The 12,310-nt window shown below is 48.4% G+C and overlaps 1 pseudogene; it reads right to left on the reverse strand.

The window, feature by feature from the left end:
- Window positions 1-3,062: 3,062 nt before the first annotated feature.
- Window positions 3,063-11,957, reverse strand: LOC147092021 (uncharacterized; annotated as a pseudogene).
- Window positions 11,958-12,310: the final 353 nt, after the last annotated feature.

The raw sequence follows: 12,310 nt of genomic DNA on the forward strand, positions 1-12,310 counted from the left end.
TGCCCTTTAAGTGGCACTGCTGCGGCTGCAGGAACGACCCCTGACCCTGTCGGACATATCGTCCGGTGATAGGTCAGGGGGCGCAACACAAGGTTGCAGCCGGGGTGCTGCACATGGTGATGACGTCATTGCCGGCGGTGCAGTGCCGCGGGGCGCTACCGTCTACCGCCACTGCTAACCTCCTGCTGAATATCACAGGAGGCACAAAGCAACCCAATTTCACCCCCTTGTCCAAGTAGTGTGTGGCCTCATTATTCTTCCCACCAAAATACGCCACCTCACACTGATCTGCAGTGAAATTCATTAACACACCACCTCACACTGATCTACAGTGAAATTAATTTGCCAATTTCACGCCCATTCTGAAATTTATTAATATCTTCTTGCATTTTGTCTTCCTCAGTATTAACTCTACCTCCCAATTTGGTGTCCTTGACAAATTTTGAAATTGTTCTTCTCATTCCCGAGTCCAAATCGTTTATGAACAACAGTGATCCCAGCACCGATCCCTGTGGAACACCACTTCCCAACTTTTCCCAATCTGAGTAGCTACTCCCAACCCCAACTCTCTGTTTTCTGTTTTGTAACCAACTTGCGATCCATAAACAGTCTGTAAGATCGACAAGATGACCAAGGTCAGGCCGTGTGGAGTGAAGAGCCAGGCAGCAGAATGGATGGAAAGATGGCTACAAAACAGAAATCAGAGGATTGGAGTTAAGGGAAGTTTGTTGCGATCTTTCCATCCATTCTGTTACCTGGCCCTTGACTCCACGCGGCCTGACCGTGGTCATCTTGTAGACCGTACATACTGCAGACACAGTGCACCAGTGGTGGAGGGGGTGGATATTGAGTCCTGTGGCAGGAGCACTCCTGACAGGGTTACAGAGCCTTCAACCTCCAGGGATGGGCAATAAATACTGGCCTTTCCAGTGACGCCCACTCCTGAGAATTAATGAAAAAAACATTCTAGACTGCAACAATGCAGACCAGTTGCCCAGTTTGATCAAAGTGCGGATGGCTGGTGCTGACAAGATACAGATCAGCAGGAGTCGGATCTGATGCAAGAGGAAGTGGCGAGGATGGATGGAGGACTGAGGGACCTCGGCAAGAGCCTGTGCATCATCATGGCCGCCTCCAGGGGTCTGGGGAAGAGGCTGTCCCTGATGCTGGCTCCCAGGCTGCAGGCTGGCTCCCACCTGGTGCTGATGGCCAGGTCCGAGGACGACCTGCGGGAGGAGGAGCACCAGGTGCTGGAAGCAGCGGCTCTGCTGGGCAGCGGGTTGAGGGTGAGTCGTGTGGAAGCCAAGCTCAGCAAGGCAGAGCTGGTGCAGTGGGTGCAGAGCTCGATCAGGTGGCCAGGACCAGGACTGACCTCTGGAGCGGCTACTCCTCATCAACAACATGGGTGAGGGCCGGAGGCTTGTTGATCAAATTAAGGCTCATGGTATTAAAGGGAGTGGAGCAGTGTGGATAGGAAGTTGGGTAAAGGGCAGAAAACAGAGAGTAGTGGTTAATGGATGTTCTTCAGACTGGAGGGATGTAAACAGTGGTGTGCCCCAGGGTCAGTGTTGGCACCATGGCTCTTAATATAGGGAAATGTTCTGGGCCTGAGTTTATGGGGCAAGATCAAAATCTCTAGATGATGCCAAAAAAGGGACCTTGGCCAACTGTGAAAGGCCTGTCAGTGACTTCAGTGCATACACAGGTTATAAATGGGGCAGGGAGATGGCAGATGCAGATTAACGCAGAGAAATGGGAGCTGATACATTTTTCTTCCTCCTAAAATCTAAAAAATATGCATCAAATGGTAAAACTTAGAAAGGAGTAGAAAAGAGTCTCGGGGTGTAAGATTCTAGCGAACCCCTTGTCCTATTAATTAGCAGGTTCAGGTGTCCAGTGTCACCAACTTTAATTCTCTATTAAGAAGCTCATGCGTTTATATCACATTGGCTTTGGGTTAAATATTGTGGTCATCGAGACAAACACCACGTATCCCATCAAACTATCTCCAGTCAGGTACAGCACGGGTTAGATACAGAGTAAAGATCCCTCTACACTGTTCCATCGAACACTCCCAGGGCAGGTGCAGCACGGGTTAGATACAGAGTAAAGCTCCCTCTACACTGTCCTATCAAACAATCCCAGGGCAGATACAGCACGGGTTAGATACAGAGTAAAGCTCCCCCTACACTGTCCCATCAAACACTCCCAGGGCAGGTACAGTATGGGTTAGATAGTCACTGACACTAATCTCCTCCTGTCTGATATAAACCAACCCCACAGTCACTGACACCAATCTCCTCCTGTCTGATATATACCAACCCCACAGTCACTGACACCAATCTCCTCCTGTCTGATAAAAACCAACCCCACAGTCACTGACACCAATCTCCGCCTGTCTGATATAAACCAACCCCAGAGTCACTGACACCAATCTCCTCCTGTCTGATGTAAACCAACCCCACAGTCACTGACACCAATCTCCTCCTGTCTGATATAAACCAACCCCACAGGCCCAGAAAGATTAAACTCAGCCTGTTACTGGGATTGCACTTGTCTCCATTCCTGTGCTGAGGGGATTGCTGTACCAGACAGTGGAGGCAACACTTGGGGACTCTCAATTCTCTGCCAATTCCCATTCCCCTTCTTTCTGGTGGATAATGGAGGTGCCACTGTGTGTAATGTGCAAGTCAGTAAGAATTGTCAGTGAGGATTAATCAGCACTTTCTAATTGGAGATGTTAATCAGAGGAACTTTTCAGATACTGAATTGTAGATTTTGTACCAAAGGTCAATTTAGGGTTAAAGTAAAATTCATAATTTTATTGTCAAATAATTTCTTATGAAAGTCCTGAATTAAGGGGAACGATCACAGACAACGGTTCTTAATGGGACACTGCAGCCCCAACAAGTCAATCAGCTATATATTGAGAATATTAACCTCCAGCCTAGTAATAGTGGATATTAACATTAGCAGAAATAAACCTCAACTGTCAGAATGAACATGGTTCAGTCCTGGATGTGATTAACAGCAGCAATAACAGCAGAATCCAACCCCTGCAGTCACTTGTGAACTCGCTGGTGTGTCAGCAGGTTGGATGACTGAGAGAATCCCTTCCCACACACGGAGCAGGTGAACGGCCTCTCCCCAGTGTGAACTCGCTGGTGTCTCAGCAGGGTGGATGACTGAGCGAATCCCTTCCCACACACGGAGCAGGTGAACGGTCTCTCCCCAGTGTGAGCTCGCTGGTGTCTCAGCAGAGTGGATGAATCAATTAATTCCTTCCCACACACAGAGCATGTGAACGGTCTCTCCCTAGTGTGAGTGCGCTGGTGTACAATGAGATGGGATGACTCCCTGAACCTTTTCCCACAGTGAGAGCAACTGAATGGTTTATCATCAGTGTGAACTCGTTGGTGTTGAATCAGTTCCTCAGAGCTTTTAAAGGAGTTCGCACAGTTGGAGCATTTAAAAGGTCTCTTGTCAGTGTGAACTCGCTGGTGTCTCAGAAGGTGGGCTGAATTAATGAATCCCTTCCCACACACGGAGCAGGTGAATGGTCTCTCCCCAGTGTGAACTCACTGATGTTCAATGAGATTGGATGAACACCTGAACTTCTTCCCACAATGAGAGCAATGGAATGGTCTCTCATCAGTGTGAACTCGCTGGTGGTGAATCAGTTCCTCAGAGCTTTTAAAGCAGTTCGCAAAGTCGGAGCATTTAAAAGGTCTCTTGTCAGTGTGAACTCGCTGGTGTGTCAGAAGGTGGGCTGAATTAGTGAATCCCTTCCCACATGGAGCAGGTGAACAGTCTCTCCCCAGTGTGACTGTGTCGATGAGTTTCCAGCCCAGAAGGGTAATTGAATCCCTTCCCACAGTCCCCACATTTCCACGGTTTCTCCATGGTGCGGGTGTCCTTGTGTCTCTCCAGGTTGGACGATCGGTTGAAGCCTCATCCACACAGAAACTCCAATATGATTTGGACAGGTTGGGTGATTGGGCAGACGCATGGCAGATGCAGTATAATGTGGATAAATGCAAGGTTATTCACTTTGGTGGCAAAAACAGGAAGGCAGCTTATTATCTGAATGGCAATAGATTGGGAGAAGGGGAAGTGCAACGAGACCTGGGTGTCCTTGTGCACCAGTCGCTGAAGGTAAGCATGCAGGTGCAGTAGGCGGTTAAGAAGGCAAATGGTATGTTGGCCTTCATAGCGAGAGGATTCGAGTACAGGAGCAAGGATGTCTTGCTGCAGTTATACAGGGCCTTGGTAAGACCACATCTTGAGTATTGTGTGCAGTTTTGGTCACCTTATCTGAGGAAGGATGTTCTTGCCATGGAGGGAGTGCAGCGAAGATTCACTAGGCTGATACCTGGGATGGCAGGAATGACGTATGAGGAGAGATTGTGTCGATTGGGCTTATACTTACTGGAGTTTAGAAGATTGAGAGGGGATCTCATCGAAGCCTATAAAATTCTAACAGGACTGGATAGACTAGATGCAGGAAGGATGTTCCCGAAGGCCGGGGAGTCCAGAACCAGGGGTCATAGTCTAAGGATAAAGGGTAAGCCATTTAGCACAGAGATGAGGAATTTCTTCACCCAGAGAGTGGTGAACCTGTGGAATTCTCTACCACAGAAGGCAGTAGAGGCCAATTCATTAAATATATTCAAGAAGGAGTTGGATATATTTCTTAAAGCTAAAGGGATCAAGGGATATGGGGAGAAGGTGAGGGAAGGGTGGAAATTTCCTGTCTACAAATCCTCCCCTTCGAATACCCTGTAAAATGAATATAAAACAGGATGAGAGAGAACCCACAAAAACACAAAGACAGGTTGTGAAATTGAGCTCAATGAATCTGGGAATTTGTGGGGCTGGTACTAGAAAAACAAGTAATGATAAAAGCTGCCGGATTGTCGTAAAATCCCAACTGGTTCACTAATGTCCCTCAGGGATATGGGGATCGGGCGGGAAAGTCAAGTTCAGGTCGAAGATCAGCCATGATCTTATTGAATGGCGGAGCAGGCTCGAGGGGCCGCATGGCCCACTCCTGCTCCTAATTCTTGTGTTCTTATGGAAGGGAACCTGCCACCCTACCTGTCCCACGACTTCTACCGCCTAGAAGGAAAAGAACAGCAGGTGCATGGGAAGACCATCATCTGCAAGTCACACACCATCCTGACTTAGACATATATCGTCATTCCTTCATTGTCACTGGGTCACAATCCTGGAACTCCCTCCCGAACAGCACTGTGGGAGCACCTTCACCACACGGACTGCAGCGGTTCAAGAAGGTGGCTCACCCCAACCTTCTCAAGGGCAACTAGGGATGGGCAATAAATGCTGGCCTTAACAGCGACGCCCACAACCCAAGAATGAATTTAAAAATCTGCATGTGTAAAATAGATTAAAAGCCTCTACAGAAATACTTGTTCCTAAAACAATACTCCTTTACATTGTAGGGACAGTGTCTGTGTAACAAACTAATCTCCCCCAGAATCCACCTCCCTTGACAGTCTCACATTGGAAAAAATTTTTCAAAAAGGGTTCACCCGAAACGTTGACTTTTAATTTCTCTCCACGGGTGTTGCCTGGCCTGCTGAGTTTTTCCAGCATTTTCTGTTGTTATTTCGGATTTCCAGCATCTGCAGTATTTTGCTATCATCACATTGGAAATTGTTGGGTCCTCCTGGGCTCAGAAGTACTGGGGGTTAAATCCAGCAGCTTCTCCTCCATCTCCACTCCAGCTCAAACTGAAGCAACAAAAAGACCTACACAGGCGGCCAGGGACCGACTTCCACATCCAGCGCCCGCCCAGAAACAAGCCGGCTCTGGATTGGCAGCTCTGCTGTGTCGATCCAGTTGTGGTTTCTCCTGTCCGGGTTTCCTGGTGCTGCACTCATCAGTCACCTGACAACCCATTGTTAGCGGAAGCGTGTCATCCTCGGGCCCAGGGACCGCCTCAGGAGGAGAGAAGACGGCCGCGCATGCGCCGTGCTGCAGGGGGAACCGGTCTGTCTTTCCTCCACCAAGATGGCGGCACGTAACCCGGGCCTGTCACCAAGAAAAAGCCTCACCGCTGCCGTCCGGCAAAACACAGACCGGGCCGCGGGATCTCATTCGGGCCTGAGGCCGTTCTCCAACTTTATAAACTCTGCAGCACGGCCTACCCGCAGTTTATTAATCTCCCGACCCCGCTCCCACCGACCAGCAGCTCCGCCCGGCGACCGCGCGAGGCTTTCTTTGCAAAGTCTGTGAGGGACGCGTGACCCGGGCCCGCGGCCTGATTGACGGGAGCTTCCGACCAATAGGGAGCGAGTGGGGCGGGGCTGGAGGAGCGAGCCGGCAGCGGGTCCTCCAACCAATCGGGGAGTCCGAGGGGCGGGACTAGCGCCGGCTGATTGTCTGATCCGCAGGGCAGCGAGTTTCTCCAGTCGCTTGTTCAGGGCCAGGGGAGGCTGTGGGCCTTTATTCCCCTCATTGGACACAAGGCACTTTGGCTCACAACACACTGGCTCAGGTTTTAATGGAGACTTTTAAAATTAATCAATAAAAGCAGATAAACCCCGTGCTTCTGTAGAACAAACTTTTTAATATTTGGGAGTAAAAGTACAAGTTATTTCCCCTCTGGGGAATTTATTATTAGGTTCAGGAAACAACAACAACCACTTGTATTTATAAAGCACCTTTAATGCAGTAAAACATCCCAAGGCTCTTCACAGGAGCGTTATAAAACAAAATTTGACACCGAGCCACATAAGGAGATATTCGGGCAGATGACCAAAAGCTTGGTCAAAGAAGTAGGTTTTAAGGAGCATCTTAAAGAGGAGAGAGAGGCAAAGAGATGGAGAAGTTTAGAGAAAGAATTCCAGAGCTTAGGGCCCAGGCAGCTGAAGGCACGGCCACCAATGGTGCAGCGATTAAAATCGGGGATGCTCAAGAGGGCAGAAATAGAGGGGCGCAAATATCTCGGCCGGGGGGGGCGGCGGGTTGTAGAGGCTGGAAGAGATTACAGAGATAAGGAGGGGCGAGGCCACGGAGGGAATTGAAAACAAGGCTGAGAATTTTAAGGATGAGACACTTGAGGAAACGCAGGGAGTGGGGGAGGGTCAAGCCCTTATGGGACAGGGTCATTAATTCTGTTCTGCGAGAGTTACTGGGACAGACTGTATCTCCCCCTCTCCTCCACACAGGGATTTGTGGTAGTTAAAGGGACAGCGATTCTTCTTGTTCCGCGAGATTGTAATTAAAGGGACACTACTCTGAGATGGCTGTGAACTTATAGTGCCGCCAGCCTTTCTAAAACATCTTCCTTTTTTTAAAGATCTGTGTGAACTCGCTGGTGATTCAGCAGGTTGGATGAACTCTGAAACCTCTTTGCACAGTCAGAACATTTAAAGGGTCTCTCATCGGTTCTGGGACAGGAGGGATCTGGTTAACAGTGATCACAATATCATTGGGTTTAAAGTAGTTATGGAAAGGGACAAAGAAGAATCAATGGTGAAAATACCCAGCTGGAAGAGAGCCAATTTCAGTGATTTGAGAAGGGATCGAGCACAGGTGGACTGGAAACAAAGATTGTCCAGGAAAACAGTGAATGACCAATGGCAGGCCTTCAAGGCTGAGATAGTTCGGGTACAAACCAAGCATATTCCCATAAGGAGGAAAGATGGGCATCCAAAGCTAGAGCTCCCGATGACAAAGGATATTGAGGTTAGAATAAAACAGAGAAAGGAGGTTTACGACAAATGTCAGGTAGAGAATACAGTCAAAAACTGGGAGCATACAGAGAGTGCGGGGGAAATTGAAACAGGATATAAGGGCAAAGTGAATATGAGAAAAGATTAGCGGGTAACATAAAAGAGAACCCAAAAATCTTCTATAAACATATGCAAAGTCAAAGGATAGTTAAATGAATGGTGGGGCCGATTAGGGACCAAATAGGAGCACATCATACGGAAGCAGAGGGCATGGCTGAGGTACTGAATGAGCACTTAGCATCTGTCTCCACAAAAGAAGAGGATGAAGTTCATGTCGCAGTAGAGGAGGGGGGAGTCGAGAAATTGGATAAAAATGGATAGAAAGGAGGTGCTAAATAGGTTGTCATCACTCAAAGTTAACAAGTCACCCGGTCCGGATGGGATGCATCCTAGGTTGTTGAGGGAAGCTAGGGTGGAGATAGCAGAAGCTCCGACCACAATCTTTCAATCTCCCTCAGATATATGGGAGGGGTGCCAGAGGACTGGAGGATTGCAAATGTTACACCCTGTTTAAAAAAGGGGAGAGGGATAAACCTGCTAACTACAGGCCAATCAGTCTAATGTCAGTGGTGGGTGAACGACTAGAGACCATTGTCAAGGTTAAAATTAATTCTCACTTGGAGAAGCATGGGTTAATAAGGGGCAGCCAGTGTGGATTTGTTAAAGATAAATCGTGTCTGACTAACCTGATTGAGTTCTTTGATGAAGTAACAGAGGGTTGATGAAGGTAGTGCAGCAAATGTTGTATACATGGACTTTCTAAAGGCATTTGACAAAGTACCACATAAGAGACTTATTCGGAAAATAGAAGCACAGGAAATTAAAGGGATGAAGATAATTTGGGTATATAATTGGCTGAGGGATAGGAGACAGTGAGCAGTGCTGAGGGATGTTTTTCTGACTGGAGGGAAATATGCAGTGGGTTCACCCAGAAGTCGGGATTAGGACCATTGCTTTCCTTGTTATATATAAATGACCTGGATTGGGTATAGGTGTACAATTTTGAAGTTTACGGATGATACAAAACTTGGCAACGTAGTAAATAGTGAGCATAGTAGTAGCAGACTTCAGAAGGACAGAGACAGACTGTGAAATGAGCAGACACAAGGCAGATGAAATTAAATGAGGATAAGTGTGAAGTGATGCACTTTGGGAGAAACAACAGGGAGAGGCCGTATAATCTAAATGGGACTATTTTGAGGGGGTGCAAGAGCAGAGGGACCTGGGGGTCCATATTCACAAATCTTTGAAAGTGCCACGGCAAGTTGGTGAGGCGGTTCAGAAAGCATATGGGGTACTTGGCTTTGTAAATAGGGCCATTGAATACAAAAACAAGGAAGTTACACTAAACCTTTACAAATCACTAGTTAGGAATCATAGGACAGGAGGAGGCCATTCAGTCCCTCGAGCCTGTTCTGCCATTCAATGTGATCATGGCTGATCTGCAATCTAACTCCATACACCCGCCTTTGGCCCATATCTCTTAATGCCTTTGGGTAACAAAAACCTATCAATCTCAGATTGAAAATTAACAATTGATCTCGCATCAATTGCCGTTTGCAGAAGAGAGTTTCAAACTTCTACCACCCTTTGTGTGTAGAAGTGTTTCCTAATTTCACTCCTGAAAGGTCTGGTTCTAATTTTTAGATGATGCCCCCAGTCCGAGAATCCCCAACCAGCGGAAATAGTTTCTCTCTATCTACCCTCTGTTCCCCTTAATATCCTGAAAATTTCAATCAGATCACACCTTAACCTTCTAAATTCCAGGGAATACACCCCTAATTTGTGTAATCCCTCCTCGTAACTTAACCCTTGAAGTCCGGGCATCATTCTGGTAAACCTACGCTGCACTCCCTCCAAGGCCAATATATCCTTCCTAAGGTGTGGTGCCCAGAACTGCTCACAGTGCTCCAGGTGTGGTCTAACCAGGGTGTTGTACAGCTGCAGGGTTCTGGCCTCAGCTGGAGTATTGTGTACAGTTCTGGGCACCACACTTTAGGAAGGATGTCAAGGCCTTGGAGAGGATACAGAGGAGGTTGACCAGGATGGTACCAGGGATGAGGGACTTCAGTTATGTGGAGAGATTGGAGAAGCTGGGATTGTTCCCCTTAGAGCAGAGAAGGTTAAGAGGAGACCTAATAGAGGGGTTCAAAATGATGAGGGGTTTTGATCGAGCAAGTAGGGAGAAACTGTTCACTCTGGCAAGTGGGTCAGTAACCAAAGGTCACAGATTTAAAATAGTTGCTAAAAGAACTAGAGGGAAATGAGGAGAATTGTTTTCACACAGAGGGTTGTTAAGATCTGGAACGCACCATCTGAAAGGATGCTGGAATCAGGTTCCACAGGAACTTTCAAACAGTAATTGGACATGTCCTTGAAGAGGACTAGTTTGCAGAGTTCTGGGGATAAAGCTGGGGTTTGGGACTAAATTGGACAGCTCTTTCAAAGAGCCGGCACAGACACGATGGGCCGAATCACCTCCTTCTGTGCTGTTAGATTCGATGATCAGTGTGAACACGCTGGTGTCTCTTAAGGCTCTTCGAGATTTTAAAGCTCTTCCCACAGTCAGAACATTTAAAGGGTCTCTCGTCAATGTGAACTCACTGGTGTATCAGCAGGTGGGATGACTGACTGAATCCCTTCCCACACACGGAGCAGGTGAACGGTCTCTCACCAGTGTATAGGAGCCGATGTCTCTTCAGCTCCCTGGAGCTTTTAAAGCTTTTCCCACAGCCAGAACATTTAAAGGGTTCTCTCCAGTGTGAACTCGCTGATGGGCCAGCAGGTTGGAGGACCGAGCGAATCCCTTCCCACACACGTATCAGGTGAACGGCCTCTCCCCAGCATGTAGGAGCCGGTGTCTCTTCAGCTCCCCAGGGCTTTTAAAGCTTTTCCCACAGTCAGAACATTTAAAGGGTCTCTCGTCAGTGTGAACTCGCTGGTGTATCAGCAGGTTGGAGGGCTGAGCGAATCTCTTCCCTCACACGGAGCAGGTGAATGGCCTCTCCCTAGTGTGTAGGTGTTGGTGTCTCTTCAGCTCCAAGGAGCTTTTAAAGCTCTTCCCACATTCAGAACATTTAAAGGGTCTCTCGTCAGTGTGAGCAAGCTGGTGTGTCTGCAGGGTGGATGACTGAGTGAATCCCTTCCCACACACGAAGCAGGTGAACAACCTCTCCCCAGTGTGAACTCACTGGTGTTGCTTGAGCTCCTGGGGGATTTTAAAGCTCTTCCCACAATGAGAACATTTAAATGGCCTTTCATCAGTGTGAACAAGCTGGTGTGTCAGCAGGGTGGAGGACTGCAAGAATTCCTTCCCACACATGGAGCAGGTGAATGGCCTCTCCACAGTGTGGAGGCACTGGTGTCCCTTCAGATCCTGGGGCTTTTAAAGCTCTTCCCACAGTCAGAACCTGTAAATGGCCTCTCATCAGTGTGAACAAGCTGGTGTCGCTTCAGATGCCCAGGGCTTTTAAAGCTCTTCCCACAGTCAGGACATTGAAATGGTCTCTCCCCAGTGTGAACTCGCTGGTGTGTTTGCAGGTGGGAAGAACAAACAAATCTCTTTCCACACACGGAGCAGGTGAATTGACTGTCCCTGGTGTGACTGCGCCGTTGAAATTCCAATGCAGATGGGGAACTGACTACCTTCCCACTGTCCCCACCTTTACCCAGTTTCTCCCCGGTGTGACGGTGCACGTGTCCCACCAGGTCAGGCGATCAGCTGAATCCGTGTCTACACACTGAACACATGTGCGGTTTGTCATCGCTGCTTTCTCCTTCCATGTGCAAAGGCCGATGATATTCAGGTCCTGATGAATCGAGTGACTCTGTCAGATTTTGACGTGATGTTTGGTCTGAGCTTCCCGCCTGTAACTGCTCCACTTCTATAACCCTGTAAATCGAGTTCAGAAAAGGATCAGAGGCAAACTTTTGTTTAATTTTCCGAACCTAGGGGCAGTGAAACTGATTTTCAGGCCCCAGCTGCTGCACAGGTTGTTTGAAAGAATCAGCAGTAATGGCGGCTGTAATACCCACAAGCCCCCGGCACTTCAGAAAGCACTCTGTTGACTCTGAGTCCCGCGCATGTGCTCATGGCCCCCGCGCTCTCCCTCCTGCTCCACAATCGCCCGTCCCGATCGGTCCGCAATGCGCATGCTCAGCGCACAAAACCCCACCGTTGGAACATCGGGCACGCATGCGGAGCCGCAACATCTGGGATGCGTGCGCGGCTCAGGTGGGGGCGAGTCGGTGTTTCACCTCAGCCGCCAGGGAGGTGCGCATGCGCAGGACGACCCAACATTCTTCCCATCAGCAATCACTCCCTCGTTTCTTTAATAAAAACAGAAAATGCTGGAAAAACTCAGCAGGTCAGGCAGCATCTGTGGAGAGAGAAACAGTGTTAACGTTTCAGGTCGATGACCTTTCGTCAGAACTGCTTCTTCTTTAGTGTCAGCTGTGGCTCAGGTGGTAGCACTCTCGCCTCTGAGTCAGAAAGTTGTGGGTTCAAGTCCCACTCCAGAGATTTGAGCACAAAAATCTACGCTGGCACT

The sequence above is a fragment of the Somniosus microcephalus genome, unplaced genomic scaffold (assembly GCF_052327205.1).
Source record: "Somniosus microcephalus isolate GS21.2 unplaced genomic scaffold, FLI_Smic_1.0 unresolved_chr3, whole genome shotgun sequence".
Lineage (NCBI taxonomy): Eukaryota > Metazoa > Chordata > Chondrichthyes > Squaliformes > Somniosidae > Somniosus > Somniosus microcephalus.